At 37.5% G+C, this 25,487-nt stretch overlaps 1 protein-coding gene across 1 annotated transcript in view; it reads left to right on the forward strand.

Moving 5' to 3' along the window:
• Positions 1-2,213: 2,213 nt before the first annotated feature.
• PIK3CA (phosphatidylinositol-4,5-bisphosphate 3-kinase catalytic subunit alpha) overlaps positions 2,214-25,487 on the forward strand; it is a 79,381-nt gene continuing 56,107 nt past the window's right edge. Inside the window, exon 1 of the mRNA XM_030330625.1 lies at positions 2,214-2,295. The gene's annotated coding sequence lies outside the window, so the exon portion shown is untranslated. The remainder of the gene's footprint in view (positions 2,296-25,487) is intronic.

The following is a 25,487-nucleotide window of genomic DNA, read 5'->3' on the forward strand; positions in this document are numbered from 1 at the left end:
GACTCTTGATTTCGGCTCAAGTCATGATCTCACAGCTGTGAAATTGAGCCCTGAGGTGGGCTCCTTGCTGAGTGTGGAGCCTGTTTGGGATTCTCCCTCTCCCTGTCTCTCTGCCCCTCCCCTGTTCACACACACACTCTCTCTCTCAAAAATAAATAAACATTTTTTAATTAAAAAATAAAACATTTTTCCTACAGCCACAGGACCTTGACCAATGAGTTTTGTCATATACATGTCTAACATATTCTATACACTGAATAATAGTACAAACACCTTTGAAAGCAAGATAAAACACATGATAGATCAATGGTCACCAAATAAACCAAAAGCATCAACTGTGAAGTGGGCAAAAAATGCTACTCCTGCGCAGTGAATAATCATGCATTCAAATACCAGGCATGGCATTTTCTGCTATGACACATTTCTTAAAGGGTTGTCATCACATAACAAAAATTATATAATGTAATTAGCATTTTCTTGTTTAAAAATACATTTTAGAAGGAAAAATATACCTAGCAAAGACTACCTATTAGTATCTCACAGAACTCTGTCTGGAAACACAGTTTTGGAAGTGCTGCCTTAAGGTTTACTTTGACTAGCGATTCAATGTTATTGCTCCCGCCTCCCTCCCTCTCCTCCCTCCCCCGCCCCGCTCTTAAATTCCCTGCTCTGGTGAAACATAATGTTCTGAAACTGTGGGGAAAAAAAACAGATTCAAGAAAAATATTTAGAAACATAGACCCTTGGAATGTGAGATGGAAACCAGAGCTTAAGAAAAGAAAGAAAACAAACGCACTCAAATGAAAACTAGGGCAACATAAAGGAATGGATCTCATTTACGATTATGAACGTGTGGTGTTCCAACAAAAATTGGTTATTGGTCAAGTTTTTGGCTCTTGGATGACAAATGAAACTGCCTGTAACATCTCTAGGGCGGGTCATTTCCAAGTCCTCTACTTAAAAAATTGAAGGGAAAACGGTATTTGGGGACTTGTATCGAAGACTTTCAATCACTTTCCTTTGCCTTTTCAATACAATGAAAGACCACCAGGGGGAGAAATACGCAGAACGCTGGACCCTTACCAGTAGCGATCTCAAAAAGCAATAGATCGCTTTACTCTCAAAAAAAGGCGGGGGGTGGAGGGGTGGGGAGAGTGGGTTTCTATGGCACGCAGCACAAAGCTTCAATCTAATCTATAGCTGAGATGGCTTTTCTGAAGTCTCTGTGGACACTACGCGAAAAAAACTCGTCTTCTCAAGCCAGTATTCCTACAAGCTGATTCAAATCTGAAAAAAAGAGCATTGCAAAAGGTCTCCCCGGAGTGAGTCAAAGGATTGCAGAGCGCAATAGCAGTTTCTCTTCCAATTTGGGCTACAACTTAACTTTATGTTGGCAGAAGGACACTCAGTAACGCTTTGTAAAATGCCTTCTAATATCCATAACCGCTTCTGGTTAGTCACTGACAGCCGCGGTTAGCCACCGAGGCCCCTTCTCTCGCTCATTTCCTCCAAGAGCGTAAATGAACTCACTCGATCCTAACACTATTTCTCTACCCAGGCCTGCCTGGTGCCCGCAGAAATGGACACACAACACATATGCCGTCCTAAGATGACACAACATCCTCACTGCTGCAAAAGACGGAACATAAACACCCGCGCGCCAGAGGCCCCCCCACCCCGGCACACAAAACACCCGAACTTCGGGCGGAAAAGCAAGGCGCAGGCGCACTGGCACACTGTTACCCGATTTGCCCACTGCCACCTCCAGGTCTCCGCAACTTCACTTCCCTCCTTTGCACATCTACTTCCGGGGTATTGTAAGCTCAGCCCCTCCTCAGCTCTTACCCTCCTCTGCCCGAGGAGGGGGGGAGTCGAGGGGGTGGAGAAGAGTTCGTTGTTTGTTTACACGATGTGAGCGGAAAAGAGACCAATAAAGTTTATTCTGGAAACAAAAGGAAAAAAAACAGGGTGACAGAGAAAGGAGACGGGGGCGGGGGCGTGTGGCGGGGGCTAGAGAGAAGAGGGAGCTAGAAGGAGAAAGCGGCAGTTCCGGTGCCGCCGCTGCGGCCGCTGAGGTCTAGGGCTGCTGCTGCCGCGGCCGCTGGGGCTGGGGCCGCCGGCGAGGCAGGGCTCGGGCCCGGCCGGGCAGCTCCGGAGCGGCGGGGGAGAGGGGCCGGGAGGCGGGGGCCGAGCCGCCCGCTCTCCTCTCCCTCGGCGCCGCCGCCGCCGCCGCCGCCGCCCGCGGGGCTGGGACCCGATGCGGTTAGAGCCGCGGAGCCTGGAGGAGCCCCGAGCGTGAGTACAGCGCGGAATGGCTGAGAGCGGGCGCGGCTGGGATGGGAACGGGGTGGGTGTGGGGGCCTCTCCGGCGCGCCCGTCGTATTGGGCGGGGGCTACCCACGGGTCGTCTCCCAGCGTCGGCCCGCGGCGGAGTTCGCCAGCGATCGCCGCTCCCTCTTCCCCGCCTGCCGCTGGCCTCACCCAGATGCAGAGGCGAGGGCTCGCGGCTTACTCTCCTTTCCACCCTGGCCGCCGCCTCGCTCCTCGTTTCCTTCCTTTCTCATTTTTGGGGATGGGCGGCTGGAATCTGAGGAAGCGCACCCAAGGGCCGCCGCCCGGGTCGCGGTAGCTCGGTCCCCCGCACCCTTGCACGCCCACCCCGCCGCGGGTGGCCGGGCTGCCGCGAGCAGCGCGGCGTGAGGGATCCTGGCGGAGCCGCGAGCTACTCCAGAGGGGCTGCTGTCATGCCCCAGGACTCCGGCCCCGCCAGCCGGGCGACCCTGTGTTTGCCTCACGCTGAGTTTAAATCGCCCGGCTGGGGCAGGGAAGGAAAACCGCTCCCCCCACCCCGCAGTTCCCCTCCCACCCTTCCTCCCGAGGTTATTTTTTTTCCCCCTTTTAACCAAGACAATCAAACGTATTGGATCTTTCATTCATAGACCTGAGACACTGTCTCGTGATTTGTGTCTTTACTAAGTCTATTATGCGATGTCTGCTTCATAGCTCCTAAGTGGTTCAGAAAGGTAGGGTACGCCCAGGATTGGGCTATGTAAACACCAGACGTTCCGCCAGTGTTTTGACCGCGGCTTGAGGGGTTTATTTTAGGATGCTAAAGGAATAGTGGTGATGGTGGCTTGTTCCCAGAATTGGGGATCGAAAACTGTTTTCTTAGATGTCAACGGGGGAACTGTTTACATAGTTATATGAACGATAAGGGGAGCGCGACAAGAGAGGGCTTTGTAGAAAACAGCCTGCATATTCTTTAATGAATTAGAGTTGTGATTTCGTTTTTGAGAAGCTTCCTCATTCCAGCGACTTTGTGCACATGCGGGACATGGGTTTGTGAGATGATGTTTTGAATCCAGTTTGTGAGGCCTGGGAGAACCCCCAGAAAACTTGGGTAGATGAACTCCTGGTAACTCAAGTCGGGTGATTTCAATGGCCAACATTTGAACCACTGCGGGCAATATTGGTTGCATGTTTTCCTGCTTAGAAAATAGATTCTTCGGGTATTACAAATTTGCTTGTGTGCTGGATTGTGTGATGTTAAGACCTGGAAATACTTAAGTTAACCATGTTGCTAATTTAACTTGGATAGATCAGAACACTTTACGTCTTTATTAAGGAGCCCTCAGAGCAACTGCAAGTGTAAGAATTTGTTAATATGTCTGTGTTTTCAAGTTTTAAGATTTTTTAACTGAAGTATTGAATTCTGGTTGATAGCGTAGATCTCTAGCTAAACATCACATGGTATGGAAAATTTTAATTATCAGATTAACTGTTCTGCAGTGTCATCAACCAAAATTATCTGAAGAGGGCCCAGTAGGGGGTGTGTGTGTGTGTGTGTGTGTGTGTGTGTGTGTGGTGTGTGTGTTGGTGTTTGTTTCGTTTTTTAAGTTTTCTCATCCTGTGTTTTGGGATAAAATTAAAATTTCATCCATAACTTTTTTCACAAGTTTCTTGTGCAGTTTTCATCATTATAAAATGGAGTGGTTTTCTATTAAAATCACAAAATAGGTGATTGAAAGAAATGATAGCACATCATAATAGTAATAGCTCCATGGGGGAAATAGCAAGACAGTAAATTACTATTAAGTTAATATTCTATCAACTATGAGTATAAAGTTTGAAAGGCATTTCTGTCAGTTTTACTTGAAGAATTCAAAATAAACCACACATGTAAATGCAGAATTGTTTTAATATATATAAAGTTTTTAAATTTTAAGTAAATTAGATATAACATGAAAGAGATATCACTGGATACAATACTGTACTTGAACTGAAAGATTACTTCATGAAAGTGTATATTCTCATGGGCTGGATATGTATAAAAGGGAGGCTAAAAGAACAAGTGACTGCCTGGCTCTGTGTATGGAACAGTCCTTCTGGAGGCAGAGCTTCCTTCCCGTGAGGATAAGATCCTCTCCATCCCAAAGAAGTATTCCTTTAAAAAAAAAACAAAACACTAAATTTATAAATAAAATACTTGTATAATAAGGTAGATCATAATAATGTTTTTCCTAAGACAGTTTACTTTATGTGTAGCTTTCATGCTTAGAGCCCTTTAGTGAACAAAGGAGTTTTAAACATTTGTTGTTACCATTAAAGGGCATTTGCTCTGTTGATCTGTTTATTTGAAAAGAGCTAACTTAATCCCATTTGATCTCTTTAGCAACTAGAATAGCATTAAAAGGATCAGTTCCCTATTTTATTTTTTTAATATCTTGAATTCCAAGGTAGGCATTATTCTTTAAATGAATGAAATGTATTCTTTAAGCATCATACAAGATTTCATCTTTGGTGAAAATATTTATGACCTTTAAAATTGTGCAATTTTGGCAGCATAAATCTTGGAATATTCTAGTTTCTATTTTATTAGCCCATTTATTAAGCTGTTTTCTTAAGTGTTGTCTTGAATTACAGCAGTCCTGTAGGCAGGCAGTATCACTATCTTTGAGAAGTGACATTTTAATCTAAGGTCATACAGGTGTCAGGTGACAGATTCATTGACAAAACCAATGTTTTCTGACTCCTTTCACTATATCAGACTATCTCTAACTTGCTTCTTCCTGCTTTCTGATAGACAAACTAAGGCCCAGAAAAGTTAATTACTTAAGACCACCGTTTTCATGATTTCCAGTAATAAGCATATTTTTTTTAATTCCTTATATAGCTTTAAAAGTGGTTTTCAATCTTGGCTATACATTAGAATCTTCTAGTTAGCTTTTTTAAACTACCAGTGCCAGGGCCTCATTCCCAGAGATTCTGATTTAATTTGGTTTGAAATGGAGCCTAGACATCTGTGGTTTGTTTGTTTGTTTGTTTGTTTGTTTTAAAGTTCCCCAGGTAATTCTAATATACAAAATTGTAAAGCCCTTGTTTCCAAGGACCTGTATGATTTGGTCCTTGCTTGTCTTTCTAGGTTAATTTCTCCTCCCACAGCTTCGTTGACCTTTCCCTGCTTTCATGTGCAAATGCTCTTCCTGAAATATTCGCACACTCCATACCTCTGCCTTAACTAGCTGATTCCTACTCATCTTTCATACCTGCTCCTCCTAAAAGTCTAGTCTGGGTTAGGTATCCCTGCCTCCTGTTCCCATAGCATCTTGTATTCCTACTGTCATAGCATTGACTCACTGCATTATAATTGACTGTTTATTTGTATCCTCTACCAGGATATAAATTCTATGTGAAGGATAGGGAATTTTTCTATTTTATATACAGTTGTATTCTTATTGCAAAGCACAGTAGCCAGCAGATAATAGGCACTTATTAACTGAATAAATATATTGGCAACAGATTTTTTTACAACATGTAATAATTTATGAACACCAATTAAGTTTTTACTTCTGCTAAATACATTTAATACCTTTGGTCACTAAAAGTGTCTATCCCTGAACTTGCCACACATATAATTTCGTTTAGAGACAGTTGAGACGTTATAAATTATACATGAATTATATCAAGTGTGACTCAACCCCAAACACATACAAACAAAAATAAGGATTATTATTATGCACAGAACTGCCCAGGAAATCAGGAGACTTGAATTCAAATACGTTTCACTACAAGCATTGTGTCCTTGGGTAAGTCTGTCTTTTGGGGCTTCTGTTTCCTCATCTGTAACACAGAGAGATTGTACTGAGTGCTCTACATGGTACTCAGTGATCTGGCCTTAAAGTCTTATGAGTACCAAAAAACTAAAAATAATTGGTTTTGAAATCTGAAGCTCCTTGGTTTAATACCTGGCTCTTAGAGTTGCTGTCAGGATTACTTTAGACAGATTTCCTAATCTGCATAATAGGAGTAATTACTATTCAGTAGAGTTGTTGTTGAATTAAATGAGATAATATAGATCTAAAAGAGTTTTTGTCCTGTGTTAGGTACTTAATAAATTTTCATTTCCTTTCCCCTTAGGAGGTTAGATCTCATGAGTGGACTTAGATAACAGAAAGACATAGTTTATGTATTAAATCCTGTTTTCCACTTTGCTGAGTGCTAGCATTACAGATGTGACTAGGGACCAAAACAACTGTGGCTTTTAGTTTCATTTTCTTAGAACCCCATTAGACTGTCAAATACCCACGTGTTAGCTTGGGAAATAATTGTGCTTAGAAATTTCAATCATGACAGGATATCAAATGCTAAACTATCAATACATCTATAATTTGAAGGAGGAGAGAGTCTGGTGACCTTATACCATCTACAAAGATAAGTGAAATCAGACTTGACCACTCCAAAAGAAGGGGACAAATTAAAACTAAGGGTGATTTATAAAAAGAAGACCCAGCAATTTTGGTGAAGTCTCTGTTCACCAAAGCTTAAAACTCGGGAATCATTATTTGGTAATTTCTAGGAGATATAGGAAATATACCTCTGGTCAGGGCCAATTCCAGAAGATAAGATTGTTCTTGATGTCACAGTAGCAATTTCAAATATCAACAGACTGAAATTGTTTATTTGGGAGCCATGTTTTTTATATAGTTATCTTAGGATTTATTTGGTAATAGAGAGCAACCTTACAGTGTACTAATATCTCTTTGCTAAAGTTTTTTGATACCGATCTTATTTTTATATAATCAAATTGGCATGCCTGAGTTTTCCCTTAAGTTTATGTTTAAAGTGAATTTTATTACCATTTTGGAGAAAAATTCTATAATAAAAACTGAAAACTGTGGGGAGAAGAAACTGAAGTGTTAGGGCATAAAGAAATTTGAAGCAACACATAGTGAATGAAGTCTGAGGATTCAACTTGAAGACTTGAGATTTCCATCATTCAAAAAAGGTTATTAGACCTTAGATATGCCAGTAATGTTGTATAGCTATATATCTTATTCACATTTAACCCTTTTTTCTATGAACTAATTGATCCTGGTTAAGGAATTTTTAGGTGTTTCTTCTCCCTGTCCCCAAATACATAGTTTGGGGAGTTTAAAGTTAAAATGTTCCACTAAAGAATTTGTAAATTTGTAATAAATGTGGTACCTTAGAGCTTTTTCAAGTTTAATATTTATTAAGGTGAAGCTGTTCTTAGGGTGGATTATAGAGCTCTGATCTAGAGGACTAATGGACTGAATTCCAGCCACAAACTGCTGCTTTATATATGTGTATGGGGGAGAAGAGGCAGATTATATCAAGTTTTTGCCTCTTTTTCTGCATTGAGATGATAGGAACTCTAATATGTTGCTTGCTAAGTAACTCATGTAATTAATGAGATAATTTAAATGATCCCTAAAATTACATAAAATTATTAAGGAAGAATGTATACATACTAATCATTATTTTAAGTTTACATCTAATACAAGAATAACACCTTTCATATTTAGCCCAACAATTAAATACTCATTTTTTCTGTAGTATTCTAGTAGTTACCTTGATAATTTATCTAAATTGCTAGATTAAGTTTTAGTAACCTTTAGCATATAATTGCAGTTGTTACAAAGGAGTCTTTGTGTCAAAGCCAGCATTGCCATTTGAAATAAAGGTGGGATTTTAAAATGTAGTAAGAATTTTTACAGACCATACCTATCTGGTACACATCATATTTTAAATATTTGTGTAAAAAAAGTCAAGTGTTTTGATTTGAAAAAGCTGTACCAGGATAGAATCATCCTACTCTGATCTTAATTCTCTTGCCAAACTGAATACTAACTCAGGAGTTAGTAAGACTCAATGGAGAGGTGCATCGTACAAACTTCCCATAGAGAGGGGCACCCAGGTGGCTCAGCCAGTTAAGCGCCCAACTTCAGCTCAGGTCATGATCTCAGTTTGTGAGTTCAGGCCCCGAGTCAGGCTTTGTACTGATTGCTTAGAGCCTGGAGCCTGTTTCAGGTTCTGTGTCTCCCTCTCTACCCCTGGCCTGCTCACACTTTGTCTCTCTCTCTCTCAAAAATAAACAAACATTAAAAAAAAACCAGCACTATAGAAATTTAAAACAATATGATAAAGATATTTTTTTAAGCATAAATTTTTTGACAGGATGTTCATTCCTATTATCTTCGGCACCTAGCATAGTGCCTGGATATAACTGGCCACTAAGCATTGATATTTTCACAGTAGAATCATAATTGAGAATCAAAATAATTTTCTTTTATCAGTCTGTAGCTATATACTTCAAACTATCTAAAACTAGGTAAATTGCTCTGTGCCAGTCTTAGTTGATCATTTATTGAGTATAGGTTTGAAGTATATCAGAAACACTTTTCTGTAAGTTGCTAAGTAGTTGCAGATTTCTATTGCTATTTAGAGATAGTTTTAACAAAGATTGATAGGTTAAGGAGAGGCTGTGTGTTATGATGAAAAGAACATTGGATCAAGAATCTAAAATCTAGACTCTGTATTGAACTGTTAACTAGCTGTTTGGTTTTAGAGCTTGACCTTTCAACAATTGTTTCTTTTACCTACAAAACATCTAATGTTCTTTGCTATTCCAAAATTCTGGGATATTGCTAGTATTTTAAAGTCTATTTCTGATTTCAGGGAAGAGTAAGTAAGCCACTCCCTCGAGGGAGGATAATCCATGTCTGTTGTATTTTCAGAAGCTAAAATCTTTTTGTCTGCTTGCTTATAAATTTGCACATATTTGAAGGCTCTTGTGTGAAATTCTGTGGCATAGACAAACTGCCATCAGAAAAAGAATGGACTGGAAAGATTTTTTTTCTTTCTGAAACCATCAGGGATTTTGTAGAATCAGACTTACTGTAGGAGTGGCCGTTTGGTTACTGGCATTGAGAGCAGTTAAATGACTGATAGGCATTGAGAGTAGGTCATCTATTGCACACCAGGTGACAGAGTTATGAAGGCCAGCAAACCTGTCACAGCACCCTTAATACCTCTGGTCACCATCCCTACTTGTTAAAGACTTCTAGGAAGGTATGTTCCACAATTTCCTTTGATGACCTATCCCACTAAATGTTTTTCAGAAAATGTGTTCTAATCTTAGGACTATAAATCAAGAGGCATAGTAAGCCTTTTTTCTAGATATATCCTTTTTGTGCAAATATAAGGAAAGATGACAAAAATAATTGTCCTTGATTGGAAAGCATTGGTATTTATGCCACTGATTTGTTGCTATAAACGTTCAAATTACTCACCTTCAGGGTTTGAATATTTTGTAGCCAACAAACTGTTCAAATTATGAGATGTTATTTGGAGTATGTACTCATTTTTCAACAAGCTAAGCACATTTCTGTACCTTATTTTTCTTTGAGAGATTGTACTTTTTCAAGTACTTTTTTGATGGACTTATTACAGGTCTAGACCTGAAAGTACTATTGTTGCATTTTGAAACAATTGACTGCCTTTAGCTTAAAAAGTGAGTGAAGTGTGTGTGTGTGTGTGTGTGTGTGTGTGTGTGTGTGTGTGTGTTCCTTAGGAGTCTGAGGAGGTTAACTTCTTGGCAAGTGCAAAAACCTTAAAGTTTTTCGCCAGCTAAGCTACTATTCTGTGAATAATATAGGTTTGTAGGGTATGTCATCAGATATAGAGCACGTCATCATTAATGGGAAAAATTGTGGGGGAAAAGATTGAAACTAGAACTACTAAAGTCCAATCTGAAATCAAACCACACATGACAGGAAAGAAAGGAAAAACTGTGTGATACTGTCATTTTTGTATTTGTAAACATTAATAGTAACATCATTAAAAAAATTTTTTTTAATGTTTATTTTTGAGAGAGAGAGAGAGAGACAGAGCGTGAGCAGGGGAGGGGCAAAGAGAGAGGGAGACACAGAATCCGAAGCAGGCTCCAGGCTCTGAGCTCTCAGCACAGAACCTGACATGGGGCCCAAACCCATGAACCATGAGATCATGACCTGAGCCAAAGTTGGACGCTTAACCAACTGAGCCACCCAGGCACCCAATAGTAACATCACTTTAAAGTTATTTTCTATATGAAGATTTCCTTAAAATCTAATGGCTATTATTAGTTGCATTTGAGACCCCAAAAGGCAGCTTCTTAAAGTATTTATGAAAGATACTTGTATTCTTTTTTTTTTATGTTTGTTTATGTCTGAGAGAGAGAGAGGGAAACACAAAATGCGAGTGGGGAGGGGCAGAGAGAGAAGGAGACACAAAATCCAAAGCAGGCACCAGGCTCCGAGCTGTCAGCACAGAGCCGGACAGACACAGGGCTCGAACTCATGGACCAGGAGATCAGGACCTGAGCCAAAGTCCGATTCTCAACTAACTGGCCCACCGAGACACCCCTGTATTCTTTTTCTCTAACTATATAGCAGTTGTAAAAGTTGAACAGGACTTTTCCAAAGCAGCTTCTGTACTTGTCTTGATAATTATAATGGTAGCAACACTCAAAGCAGTCTGGAATATTAGTAATTTTATAGTGTGGAGATTGGTTGTTCATTTTCTGTTCACTAGAAATGACCAACTTTCAAGTTTCTTAATGATATTATGGGACTCCAGATTTCCTCAAATTCAATTTCACTAATTCTGTACAATAAAAGGTAGTAATTTTTACAGCCATGTAATAATGTTCATGGACACTATTATTGTATAGTTAAATGTATCTACTAATGTACGATGACTAAAACAGTTAAATGTATCATACTGTGGTCTTTTTGTTGAGTATAAACATTAAGCATGTAAATTAGTACATTTCTCCTGCAAATAATTTTTTTCCCCAATCAAAATGAAGGTAAGTAATTTGACAGTAGGAATATTTGAAGGCAGGACAGTCTTCGAATATTCACAAAATACAGTTAGTGTACTTAGGCTTCTTTAGTTTTCTTTTCTTTCTCCAAAATATACATCATAATGGTTAAGAGCATGTGCTCTGGAGCCAGACTATGGAGATTAGTAGTTTTTTTTAGCTTAAAGCAAGTTATTTACCCTGTCTGGGTTAAATATTCTCTGGGTTATTAACACATATTTCCGTGTTTGTAAAAGAGGGATGATAACAATACCTACATCATAACATTGTAGTGAGGATTAAATGACTAATACATTAAAGTTTTTTGACAGTGCCTAGTTGGTAGTAAACACTCGACAAATATTTGTAAACTCCTTGAGAGCACAAACTGTGTCCTATTCATCAGTTTATTTGGGGGCTTTAACATTATGTAGTGAATTGAATTTTGTCCATTCTGAGGATTTACTAATGGATCCAGTCTCTAGAGAGTAAACAGTAAGACTGCCTTCTAACAAGTTTCTTGATTACTAAGCAGTAATGTTCTTTTTGTTCTATTACAACTTAAAATTTCATTCTAACTCTAGGAATCTGAATTGTGTTTCACACCTACTCCTAAGAGAAGTTAGCACATGGAGATTTAGCTTGATGGGAATGAGGTATTGATGGGCAGAAGATACTGAGAAATGGATGTACATATTTCACATCTAGTCTGATGTTCCCATGGATTGATTTTTCCCTGTCAATTCCTGGAATCTCAAAATCCCTGGCAGATATCTTAATAGCATTCAATAGCCATTGAAGTAGCACTTGTTTCATGCTACCAGTCATTTCCTTTCCTTGTCCTCCCTCATGCACTAAAGTCTAGTTGTGTCCTATTGTCATATAGTCCCTATATTACAAGACTTTTATAGAATTCTCATGTCATGTTGGAAGCTGCTTATATTTCACTTACCCATGATACTTGTTATGAAGTCTTTATTAAATACAGTATTTACTCTTTTTATATATCATTTTGTTTGTTACCTGGTTTGTACTCATTGGACATTGTATAAACCTTACAAGTCATGTATGTGAAAATAAGGAAAACAACCATGTGTTTTGATTTTAACATGAGTTCAGGCTCTAATTCTTTGCTTTTAATTACTAAGTTACCTACCTGGCATCATTGATACAAGTTTTTGTGGCATCATCGTATTGGCACTTTACATAAATGAGAGTATTAGTTCATATTTAAGTTTTTGGTAAAGATACGTGTTTATGTTTTCTTACCTCTTAACTTTTAGCAACTTAGACTGCTCTTGATGGTCACACACCATAACTTATTCTTCTCAAGTTGATGATCCTATTGTCTGTATTTCTCATTCACCAGGTTGATAGTAAACAATAAAATCCATGTACTTTTTAAAACTACATGAATTGTTATAATTAATTTATATGGGGATTGCTTTACAAAGGATCTATAATTTTGGCACAGTTATTCAAAGTTTTTCATTGTTACTTTTAAAGAATTACTAAGCATACTTTCAAACATTTTTTATATGTGTAAAACTATATATAGAATTTCGTCTCTTCTAGGGGGTGGTATGCATAATGAAAAAAACAAACCAAAAACAAAACAAAACATGACCGTGGACTGCCCTCGTACTAACCAAGCGTTCATTGCCATACTGTGTCATTGTGATTAACCTAGGAATTAAAGTTAAGAATTAACTACTTATTTTGCTGAAGGAAACTCAGCCATGTTACACAGAATTTATTTTATGAAAACTCTGAGTAGGTTTCTGTTAACACTTTCACCTAGGGAAATGGGAAAAAGTAAAAGACAGGACATATATAAATAAGGTAACATATCTCCATGTTACTCTCACCTCCTTATGGAATATTCATTCCCTTCGTACAAACACCCACTTTTTGAATGATCTATGTGGAGAGGTGGAACTTCCCCTAGAGTCTTAGAAGAGAAGAGTGTACCCTGAGCTGCCATGTGCCCGTCTTTCTAGCTGTCCAGAAGATAAGGGCTGAAAAGAGATGCTCTCTCTCACATTGGGGGAGAATAAAGGGTTGATGCACTGAAATGGGACATTTGCTTATAATTCTAGATCAGAACCAGAATATCTAACCTGCCTGCCAACCACATGACACTGAACAAGCCACTTAGGTTTTGTGAGCCTGAAAAGTTGTCACTAGATGGCTAGTGACTGAAAGAGATGTTTCCAGGGTGCTGTATTCCAGAAATGAGCCTGTGCAAACTTTATGAATGTAGAACTCAAATAGCTATGAATAAAATAGAAATAAAAATAATTAAGTATATTAAGTCTTTTATGATTATCAAATATCTAAGAATGCAAAGATGGGTAAATATGAAATTTTATAATATGTAGGTCAATAGATCTGATAAGGAAAGTAAACATATCGGTAAACATGGAAAAGAAAATAATAATTTCCTTTTGTCCCTTTAAAAGCCAGAAATAGAGAGAAGTTTCCTTAACAAACATACCAAACTAAAAGCTAAAGTAAAAATTGATAGTGAAACACTAGAGAAACAATGAGTGTTTAAAACTCAGAAACCTGTTATCACTACATTATTATATAATATTTCTCTGGATGTTCTGACCAATATAATAACATATGAATTAGAATGAGGAGTAGTAAATACTGGGAAAAAAAAAAGCTCTACAATCCCATTTTTGGGTGGTATGATTGCATTCCTGGGAAAACCAAGAGTCACCTGAGAAGTTATTAGAACTTATTAATAGGAAGGTAGAGTAACTAGATTTAAGAAAATACTTTAAACTCAGTAGTTCTCCTTTATAATAGCAGTAATTGTTTAGAAAATATGGTAGAAAAAGTCGCTTATAACAAGGACAGAAAATATAAAATTATGTTAATAAGAAATGTGTGAGCCCCTGTGGAGAAACCTGAAAATTACTGGGATACGCACAGGGTGGGGGGTTGGGGGTTGCATGGAGAAAAACATCATGTGCCTGAATGGGAAGTCCCAACTATTAACAAATATCCGTTTTTCTCAAGTTAACTTAGAGGTTGAGGTTTAGCATAATTCTGATTTTTTAAATATGTTTGAGAAATTAACAAGATAATTCTTAGTTTTGTCCAAGAAACTAGAGGTAAAAATGAGATAACTTAGGTGAAAAACCAAGAACAGTGCCAGAGAGCTAATAACCCTGTGGCCCTATCAGATATCAAAGCACGCTGTAAAACTATAATAAATAAAAGAGTAGGGTACTGGCATAGCACTGATAGTAAAGTTGGTGAAAGTGAATTGAGATCCCAGAAATATATATTCTAAATATAATAAAAGAATCATCAGAAATCAGAAAAAGGAAGACATTCAGTGCATGTTTTTGAGAGTAGTAAATAGTATTCAAAATAAATTTGAATCTTTCTGTCATCTTATATACCAAAATAAATTCAAAGTAAATTGAAGAGTTAGATGAAAAAGAGTAAATATCCTTATGCTAGTTTCATTTAAGAAAGATATTTTATGTGGGGGCACCTGGGTGACTCCGTTAGTTAAGCGTCTGACTTCATCTGGGGTCATGATCTCCCAGTCATGAGCCCAGTGTCAGACTCTGCTGTCAGCACAAGAGCCTGCTTCAGATCCTCTGTCTCCCTCCCTCTCCGCCCCTCTTCTTACCCTCCCCCTCACCTCAAAAATACATAAAACATTTTTTAAAAATAAAAAAAAAATTATGTGAATGGGGAAATACCTTCCAAACTTTAAAGAACTGGAAGGACTCATGAAGGGAAAATTTATTACATTGACTCAGAACATTGCCATTTATTTTGTCCTTTTCTCCCATCTCCCTCCCCCCAATACAAATGAATAAATTAAAGATGTGCAAACTGGGATTAGAAATTTGCAAATATGTAGCAGACAGAGGTTTATCTCTATTTGTTTATGTGGATCAGATAATTTTATTGGGGCTCCAGGGAAGGGTTGAACGGCTGGGAGACCAATAAGATCCAACATCCTTGGCCTGGCCAGGATCTCTCCAACTTCACAGTTGCAGAAAGCCAAATGTTTACCTTTAAATTTTAAGGTGTTCCTACAAATGCTTTCAAAAGCACCAAGTTCAATGTACATGAATGAGCAAAGAACTTGAGAAAACAGGTTCATTTACTAAAGTGAAAATAAAAGCAAATGGGGAAATGTTTCTCCTTGACAGATGATCAAAGAAGTGAAACTTTTAAGTTGCAGTGATATATTTTTACTTTTTGAGTTACCAGGAAATTTTTCTAATGGTTTTGTTGCTGGTGAATATGCCATGAAATGTGCTTGTTCGTATATTTCTTTTGGCAGTCTAAATTGATTGAACACTTTTGGAAAAAAACAAGTCAGCAATTTTTTGTGCCTTTAAAATTAACATACCTTTTGATCCCATAATTTCATTTTTGCAGCATCATATATAATAATGGAAATTTTTTAATTTTATTTTTTATTTTTTAAAATTTATATCCAAATTAGTATATAGTGAAGCAATGATTTCAGGAGTAGATTCCTTAATACCCTTACCCATTTAGCCCATCCCCCCTCCCACAACCCCTCCCGTAACCCTCTGTTTGTTCTCCATATTTATGAGCCTCTTCTGTTTTGTCCCCCTCCCTGTTTTTATATTATTTTTGTTTCCCTTCCCTTCCCTTATGTTCATCTGTTTTGTCTCTAAAGTCCTCATATGAGTGTAGTCCTATGATTTTTGTCTTTCTCTGATTGACTGATTTCACTTAGCATAATACCCTCTAGTTCCATTCATGTTGTTGCAAATGACAAGATTTCATTCTTTTTGATTGCTGAGTAATACTCCATTGTATATATATGCAACATCTTCTTTATCCATTCATCCATCAATGGACATTTAGGCTCTTTCCATACTTTGGCTATTGTTGATAGTGCTGCTAGAAACATGGGGGTGCATGTGTCCCTTCGAAACAGCACACCTGTATCCCGTGGATAAATGCCTAGTAGTGCAATTGCTGGGTCGTAGGGTAGTTCTGTTTTTAGTTTTTTGAGGAAGCTCCATACTGTTTTCCAGAGTGGCTGTACCAGTCTGCATTGCCACCAACAATGAAAAAGAGATCATTTCTCTCCGCATCCTCACCAACATCTGTTGTTGCCTGAGTTGTTAATGTTAGCCATTCTGACAGGTGTAAGGTGGTATCTCATGGTGGTTTTGATTTGTATTTCCCTGATGATGAGTGATGTTGAGCATTTTTTCATGTGTCAGTTGGCCATCTGGATGTCTTCTTTGGAGAAGTGTCTATTGATGTCTTTTGCCCATTTCTTCACTGGATTATTTGTTTTTTGGGCGTTGAGTTTGAGAAGTTCTTTAAAGATTCTGGATACTAACGCTTTATCTGATATGTCGTATACAAATATCTTCTCTCATTCTGTCGGTTGCCTTTTAGTTTTGCTGGTTGTTTGCTGTGCAGAAGCTTTTTATTTTGATGAGGTCCCAGTAGTTCATTTTTGCTTTTGTTTCCCTTGTCTCCAGAGACGTGTTGAGTAAGAAGTTGCTGCGGCCAAGATCAAAGAGGTTTTTGCCTGCTTTCTCCTCGAGGATTTTGATGGCTTCTTGTCTTACATTGAGGTCGTTCATCCATTTTGAGTTTATTTTTTGTGTCTGGTGTAAGAAAGTGATCCAGGTTCATTCTTCTGCATGTCGCTGTCCAGTTTTCCCAGCACCACTTGCTGAAGAGACTGTCTTTATTCCATTGGATATTCTTTCCTGCTTTGTCAAAGATTAGTTGGCCATACGTTTGTGGGTCCATTTCTGGGTTCTCTGTTCTGTTCCATTGATCTGAGTGTCAGTTCTTGTGCCAGTAGCATACTGTCTTGATGATTACAGCTTTGTAATACAGCTTGAAGTCTGGGATTGTGATGCCTCCTGCTTTGGTTTTCTTTTTCAAGATCGCTTTGGCTATTCGGGGTCTTTTCTAGTTCCATACAAATTTTAGGATGATTTGTTCTAGCTCTGTGAAGAATGCTGGTGTTACTTTGATAGGGATTGCATGGAATATGTAGATTGCTTTGGGTAGTATCGACATTTTAACAACATTTGTTCTTTCTATCCAGGAGCATGGAATCTTTTTCCATTTTTTTGTGTCTTCTTCAATTTCTTTCATAAGCTTTCTGTAGTTTTCAGTGTATAGATTTTTCACCTCTTTGGTTAGATTTATTCCTAGGTATTTTATGGTTTTTTATATAATAATGGAAATTTTAAAACAGCTTAAGTATTCAGTTAGTAAAAATGTATTCAGTTATATCTTCCATAGAAATAGGTGGTCATAGATCACTATTGTGTATGAGAAATTTACAATAATTTGAGGAAATGTTTTTGAAGTGAAAAAAACAAGATAAAAATCATTATACTATATGAGCACAACTATATAAACCAAAAAAATAAACTAAAAAATATTCATAGAAAAAAAAAAAACCTGTGAGTACATAAAAAATGGTAATAATGGTTCTCTCAGATGCATTTTTCACTGTTTTGTTTCCTCATTCATCTGTACACCATTGCATTTTAAGTAGGTACAGGGCAGAGTCCCAGATCTTAACAGACATTTCAGTCGGTTTTTAAGTGAATGAATTTCTATAATAAGCATGAGTTACTTTTACATTGAAAGAAATATGAATATAATCCACATCTAAGTTAAGAAAAGGAGAAGTGTGGGAAGTGCTCTAGAAAGGAACCTGATTAATATCTTACACTCAGATTTCCAGTCTTCAAAATGTTTTCACAATTATATTTTATATGATCCTTTTCTGTTAATGACATCATTACTTGCTAAGCTAAGAATTTCTGTTAACCTTGACTTTATCAAACTCTCTGGCCCACCAAAATTCAATTAACCATCAGATCTTGGGTATTTGTTTCTTAGAAATGGCTTTTGATTTCATTGTCATTTTTTCTCATAGTCCCTGCCTTATTTTAGTTCTTTCCTGTATCTCTAAAGTACCCCAACTAGTCTCTCCACTTTCACTTTCCACACTGCAGCCAGAATTATCAGACATGTAAATAACTAGCAGAATTTCATGAATGTGCTATAATAAATAGATTCTGTGGAAGAGAACAGGGGAGAGATTGACACTGCTTCCACACAGTTGCCAAAATATCACTCATCCTAAAATACAAAATTGATCTGCTTAAAGCTTAGTAGTTCCTTGTGGCCTACATTACTGCTTCTCAAGCTTTGGGTGTATAAGAATCACCAGGGGAACTTGTTACAATGTAAATTATCCCCCCTCCCAAAATGTAAATTACCCAGACTCCAGAAAATCTGATTCAGTGCATCTCTGGTCCTGGAACATGCATTTTTAACAAGACTTCCTATTCTTGGTCCTATACATGTGATCCCAGGAAAGAATTTTGAGGAACAGTGACCTTGGAATAAAGTGCAATCTCATTAATTTACTATCAGTCTCACAATTCCGCACCAGCCCACTTTTCTGTATATAGTTTCTGTACTTTCCCACTGAACACCTTGCAGTCTAGCCACTGTGAGCTGCCTCAGCTCACCTAGGCCTTTCTGGACTCAGCTCACCTAGGCCTTTCTGGACTCCTGTGCTCATCAAGCTCATCCTGTTTCTGCTGCTCAGAGCCCCTTTCGCTATGGCTGCTCCTACGCATAAGCCTGTTGACCTGGCACACTACCTTGAGCTTCTGTGTAAACTATGTAAAGTATTCCTGGACTCAGCTCTCCTAGACAGAGTCCGTCTCTCCCTCCTCTGTTTCCTATAGCCTCTTTATTACAGCATGCACACACTGTACTAAGTTTTGCTTACTTATTTACATATCTGTCTTCCTCAATAGATGATAAGCCTTTTGAAGTCAGGGATGTCATTTTATTTATCTTTTACTTCTAGCATAAGCCTGACCCATAATAATTGCTAAAATACATGTATGTCATGTAATTAACAATCTAGTAAAGATGGGGGAGGAGTGATTAGTTCCACTTTTCAGTGAGAAAAATGAGGTCTTAAGTATTTGCTTAGTTACCCATCTTGGGAGTTTATAGACTTAAGATTCACACCCCCAAGATAACCTGGCTTCTCTTCTGGTTCCGGTCCTTACAGGAAAGGTAGACTGTCATAGTAAAATTACACACAAACACATCCCTTTTTTAAGCATCCCCCTCCACTCACCTATCAGTTGATCATGTTTGGGGCAGAAGATGTTGCAATAGGGGCTCCTGGATGATCATTCAGTTAAGCGTCTGACTTTGGCTCAGGTCATGATCTCCTGGTTCCTGAGTTTGAGCCGTGTGTTGGGCTCTGTGTTGACAGTTCAGAGCCTGGGGTCTCCTTTGGATTCCGAGTCTGCCTCACTCTGTACCCCTTCCCCACTCATGCTCTGTCTCTCTCTCCCTTTCTCTTTTTCTCTCCCTCTCAAAAATAAACAAAAAAGGATGTTTCAATAAACTTTTTTATCATACTCTTTATAAAATAAAACCTATCCCTCCAGATTAAGAACTGGTTATTGGATATTAAGCTCTTTGTCCCTGTTTCACATCCAACCCTGTACGCTCTACTTCGTGATGCTTATTTGTATCCCTTGCAGAAACCATATTATAGTACCTGATGGGGTTTCCACAAATGCTGGTTTAATTAAATTCAGCTGACATTTATGTAGGTAACATTTTCTGCAACAACTAAGACAAAAAGTTATCTATATATATATATATAAGTATTCAAGTAGGTTTCTGTCATATTTTTTTAAGTTTATTTATTTATTTTGAGAGAGAGAGAGGGAGGGAAGGAGGGAGGGGTTGGGGGGCGGGGAGAGAGAGAGAGAGAAAGAGAGAATCCTAAGCAGGCTCTGCACTGTCAGCGCAGAGCCTGATGCAGGATTCGAACCCACAAACCACGAGATCATGACCTGAGCCGAAATTGAAAGACTAACTGAACCACCCAGACACCTCTCCATCATATTTTTTAAAGCTCCATTTTCATAGTTTAAATGTGTTTAGCCTTGCTGTAGACTTCAGCCTTAAGGTGTTGATGGAAATCAACCACCAGCTGCAAGGTTCAGATCCAGTGTGCCATAGAATACACATAGCTATGGCTTCAACCAAATGTTAGCAATGAAATATTTAGTAGCAACTGTTCTTTTAAAAGAAACATTTTAGATAATTAGAGTCATCTTGTAATATCCTTATACCCAGCTGTCAGCTTTTTACTTTTTCTGCCAATATTTCTGGAACTGAAATCAAGAAAATGGAAATTAGGGTACCATACTTTGGCATACACTAAACACTTGAAAAACTGTTATACCTTATAAAGATTTCCAAATAGAGTTCCTCAGTTTCTCAAGGATGTTTATAAAAAGCAAATACCTATAGTAACCCTCCCCAATATTAAGTTGAAATATATGCATTGGTAAATAATAGGAGCATTAGAGAATTTGAAAAACTGCCTCTATAAATAGCCACTGGTCTTGAAGATTATTAAAGTAAATTTGAGCATTTTAATTTCATTTTGAAATTTTGTTTCTTAATTTTGTTACCATGTTTAATCAGCATCTCACTATCCTCCGATTCTCCGTTTGTTTAGCTTTTGCTATCTTTCTACTTTTAATATACTCAAATCTCCATTTTCTTTTTAAATTTACTTACTTATTTTGAGAGAGAGAAGAGCAGGGTAGGGGCAGAAAGAGAAAGAGAGGAAATCCCAAGCAGGCTCCATGCTGTCAGCACAGAGCCCAGTGTGGGGCTCGAACCCACAAACCGTGAAATCATGACTTGAGCCAAAATCAAGAGTTGGAAGTTTAACTGACTGAGCCACCCAGATGCCCCTGTCAAATGTCTATTTTGTATCATGTCAACTTTAAGTAATAGCCCTGATTCCCCACTATGTTAGACAATGATAATATTATTCTATTTTTCCTTTCAAGTCTTTTCCTACCCTTTCACCATGTTATACAAATGTTATACAAATTTTACATTGTCAAGTAATGGTAACATTTACATTCTATTCTACAACCATACTTAACCCTGCTTATGTTTTGACTATAGGTAGATTTTAATAGTTGAAACTAATGTTAGTTATATTAAAATGATTATGTAAAAATGTTTCATTCCACAACTAAGAACCCTAGGATTAGATTTCTTTATGTGTTCAACATCATGAGCCACACAGAATATTTTTAGCATTCCAGTCACATGGTTCCTCTTTTCATACACTGTATAAGTTTCTCAAAATTGTGCTGTTTTGCTTCATATTTTGAGCATAATTTTATTACATATTTTGAGTTTTTCCCCAAAGTTTCCAATTGCCTTTTTTTTCTATTGTAAAAATAGTCATGTACACTCTATATACATGTCTTTAATACCACTAATAACTCCTCAATTTCCTTATCTGTTGCTTAGAGCCAGTTGTATTCTTTTTCCTGAATATTTTTTACTTGGGCCATACAGATTTCATCTTCTAGCTTGGGTTTATTTCTTCCTACAATTGATAAAACCTTATCCTAGGATTGCTTTTTCTTATTATTTATGTTGTTTGGCCACTGGGTCAGTTCCACCATTTCTAGTATAGGATATCTTCTTCTTTCTTGACTTCCATCTGTGGTTGGCTAGAATAATAAATCAGGTCCCTCAGAATTGATTCATGGAAGGAAAACCCATGGAAATACCTTTATTTTTTTTCTTTACAATGATAATTTGCTGAGCATAGAATTCCTGGTCAGTTGTTTTCCAACAGATTTTAATTACTGCATAGTTTTTCACTTGTTATTTTTTCAATTCCAGTGCAGTTAACATCCAGTGTTTCACCTATATAATATTCACCACGGTTATTAGTGAGAAGAATGTTTGTTGCCAGTCAGATAATTGTCCCTTTACATACTACCTATTACCTATTTTCTCCCCTGTAAAAGCTTTTAGGCTCTTATCTTTGTCTTTTATCATATAGTATGCAGGATTTTTTTTTTCCATTTATTCTGCTCAGTTGTCTCTTTTAATCTAAACATGTAGGTCTCTCCAGTTCATATGTTTTTTATTTCTTTAATTTTCTTTCTCCATTTTTCTCTTATTTCTTCTGGAATAACAAGTATTTGGTTGTTGGACCTCTTTGATTCATCTTACATCTGTTTACCCCTTATTTTCAATACGTTTCTTTTGCTCTGTGTTTTAGCAGTTTTTTTTTTTATTTTGAAAATCCAGTAGGTGAGATAAATCATTTAATCTGCATTTTATTATGAATAAAGATGAGTAATTATCTGATATTTTTGGCAACTTGCATTTCTTTGTGAACTCTCAGTTCATATCCTTCTGTCCATTTTTTATTGGGTTGTTCCTATATATACAGTAGGGATTTCTCCCATTGTTAATTATATGAGTAGCAAATAATTTTTACTAGTTTATCTTTTATCTTTGCCTATGGTATTTTTCGACTACATACAGGAATTTTTGTTTCTGTATAATTGGATTTATCAATCTTTTTTTTTTAAATTTTTTTTTTCAACGTTTATTTATTTTTGGGACAGAGAGAGACAGAGCATGAACGGGGGAGGGGCAGAGAGAGAGGGAGACACAGAATTGGAAACAGGCTCCAGGCTCTGAGCCATCAGCCCAGAGCCTGACGCGGGGCTCGAACTCCCGGACCGCGAGATCGTGACCTGGCTGAAGTCGGACGCTTAACCGACTGCGCCACCCAGGCGCCCCGGATTTATCAATCTTTTTATGGCATCTTGATTTCACTTAGGAAAGACTTATATGTAGGAGGGTCATCTCACGTGTTCTTACTGTATTTTTATGTGTTATTTTTTACATTGTGATTGTTATTCTAAGTAGAATTTATCTGAATGTAAGTTGGGAACCCTCTCTTTTTTTCAAGTGTCCAGCCAGTTATTACAAATGGTCTTTTCTCTATTGATTTGAAATGACATCCTTATTTATAATACATTCTGTGTCTATTTTAAATTTTCTGTTCTATAGCTGTGAACATCTTAACCATGTAATTATTGTGATTTTATTATATATTTTAATATTTGGTAGGACTAGCCCCTTTTCTCTCCTTTCTTTTTTCCCTCCTCTCTCCTGAGTTTTCTGCTTTTCTTTCTTTTTTTTTTTAATATTAGAATCAGCATAATAAGTTCTGCACACACAAATCATACTAGTATTAATTGGGATCATGTTAAATGTATAGATTATTTAAGGGAGAACTGACATCATTATGAATTTGAGTCTTTCTGTCTAAGAACATGATACGTTTCTCCATTCCTTCAAGTCTTTTGTTTTACTCAGAAACATTTTAAAGTTTTCTTTATCTTAAAGCAGTAAAAATTAAACTTTTTCCCCCTCCAAGTGGCTATCAGGATCATCTAGTAAATAATCTATCCTATTACCTCACTTAGAAATTCTGGGTTTTTTTTTTTTTTTTCCCATACAAAACTGCAGCAACTACTTGTGTTCATTGCTGTACTGAGTTCTGTTCTCTGGATCTGCACCAGCCAATACTATATATACTATTTTTATAACTGAAGCTTTAATGCCTACTAGGCTAGTGTCCCCTCATTATCCTTCTTTTAAACACTCAGTATAATAAAAGCTATTTTTTTTTTAATTTTTTTTTCAACGTTTATTTATTTTTGGGACAGAGAGAGACAGAGCATGAACGGGGGAGGGGCAGAGAGAGAGGGAGACACAGAATCGGAAACAGGCTCCAGGCTCTGAGCCATCAGCCCAGAGCCCGACGTGGGGCTCGAACTCCCGGACCGCGAGATCGTGACCTGGCTGAAGTCGGACGCCTAACCGACTGCGCGCCCCATAAAAGCTATTATGAAACTTCTTAGACTGTTTTAAAGGCTCTCTCTCTCTCTCTCACACACACACACACACACACACACACACACAGAAAACTACAGCCTCACTTCAGGTGTTAATTATCTTATGTAAAGTATTAGCTAATGGATTGAATAGTTTGTGAAAACATACACCTGCACACTGCACAATCAAATGGCATTTATTCTAGAAATACAATGGGTCATATTTTTTTTTAATTTTTTTTAATGTTTATTTATTTTTGAGACAGAGAGAGACAGAGCATGAACGAGGGAGGGTCAGAGAGAGAGGGAGACACAGAATCTGAAGCAGGCTCCAGGCTCTGAGCTGTCAGCACAGAGCCCGATGCGGGGCTCGAACTCATGGACTGTGAGATCATGACCTGAGCCGAAGTCAGCCACTTAACCAACTGAGCCACCCAGGCGCCCCTACAATGGGTCATATTAACACTAGGAAATCTGTAACGCGCATGTACACATACATTTTCTTAATCACTCACACATAAACACATAACCTTAGTAAAAGATGACTTGACATACTAAATAGTAAATGTCCCAAACCAGAAGCTTTAGTCAGGCTTAATAATGAAAGATTCACACTCCATTCATGTTATGAATAACATAAGGAACAATCAATAACTTCTCTTATTTGTGTTGGTGTGCAACACTGATACAGTTAGACAAGGGAAAGAAAATGAGTATAACAAAGGAGGAGACAAATTATTATTTGAAAATTTTGCTTTTCATTTTGTATATGCATTTCTGTATCCTAACTTCCCATTCATATCCTGCCCTCCAAGTGTAGCCAATGTTAATAGCATGTGATTAATTCTAGGGCAGGGGGAAATAGAAGAGGATAAAGGAATATAATCTGTATTTTTTCATTTTATTAGTGTAGAATTATAATCAACATTTTCTTTTTAAAAGTATATTCTGAGTCTATCATTATATTCCCTTTTTAAATTTGTACTTAATTTTCATCATTAAAATAATTGCATCTTCCAGTAATCACAGAATGATGAGGTTGGGTGATTCTCCTCCATAGGAAACAGGCACAAGAATGCTGGAGTAACTATAATAATACCAGTGAAGATATATTTTAAAATAAAGAGTAATACTAGAGACAGAGAGATACATTTCATAAATATAAGGGAATGAATACAACAGGAAAATATAAAAATTCTAAGTGTATATCAGTGTAACAGAGGCACAAAATACATGGAAGCAAAAAGCCAACAAAATTGAAAGGAGAAATGGTTCAACATTTAGTGTTGGAGATTTTAGTACACTTCTGTCAACAATGGGTAGGATAAGTAGGCAGAACAGGATAAATAAGACTTGAGTAAGGCAAGTTGACCTAATTGACATCTACAATAAATTATACCCAATGCATTCAAAGTAGATTTGAAACATTCATCAGAATGAGCCATCTACTGACCCACACACATAAAATGTATTAGTAAATATAAGAAAATTGAAATTATGCATTGTGTTCTGCAACCACAAGGAATTAAATTAAAAAATCAATACAAAAAAATCAA

This window comes from Lynx canadensis, chromosome C2 (assembly GCF_007474595.2).
Source record: "Lynx canadensis isolate LIC74 chromosome C2, mLynCan4.pri.v2, whole genome shotgun sequence".
NCBI classification, from domain to species: Eukaryota; Metazoa; Chordata; class Mammalia; order Carnivora; family Felidae; genus Lynx; species Lynx canadensis.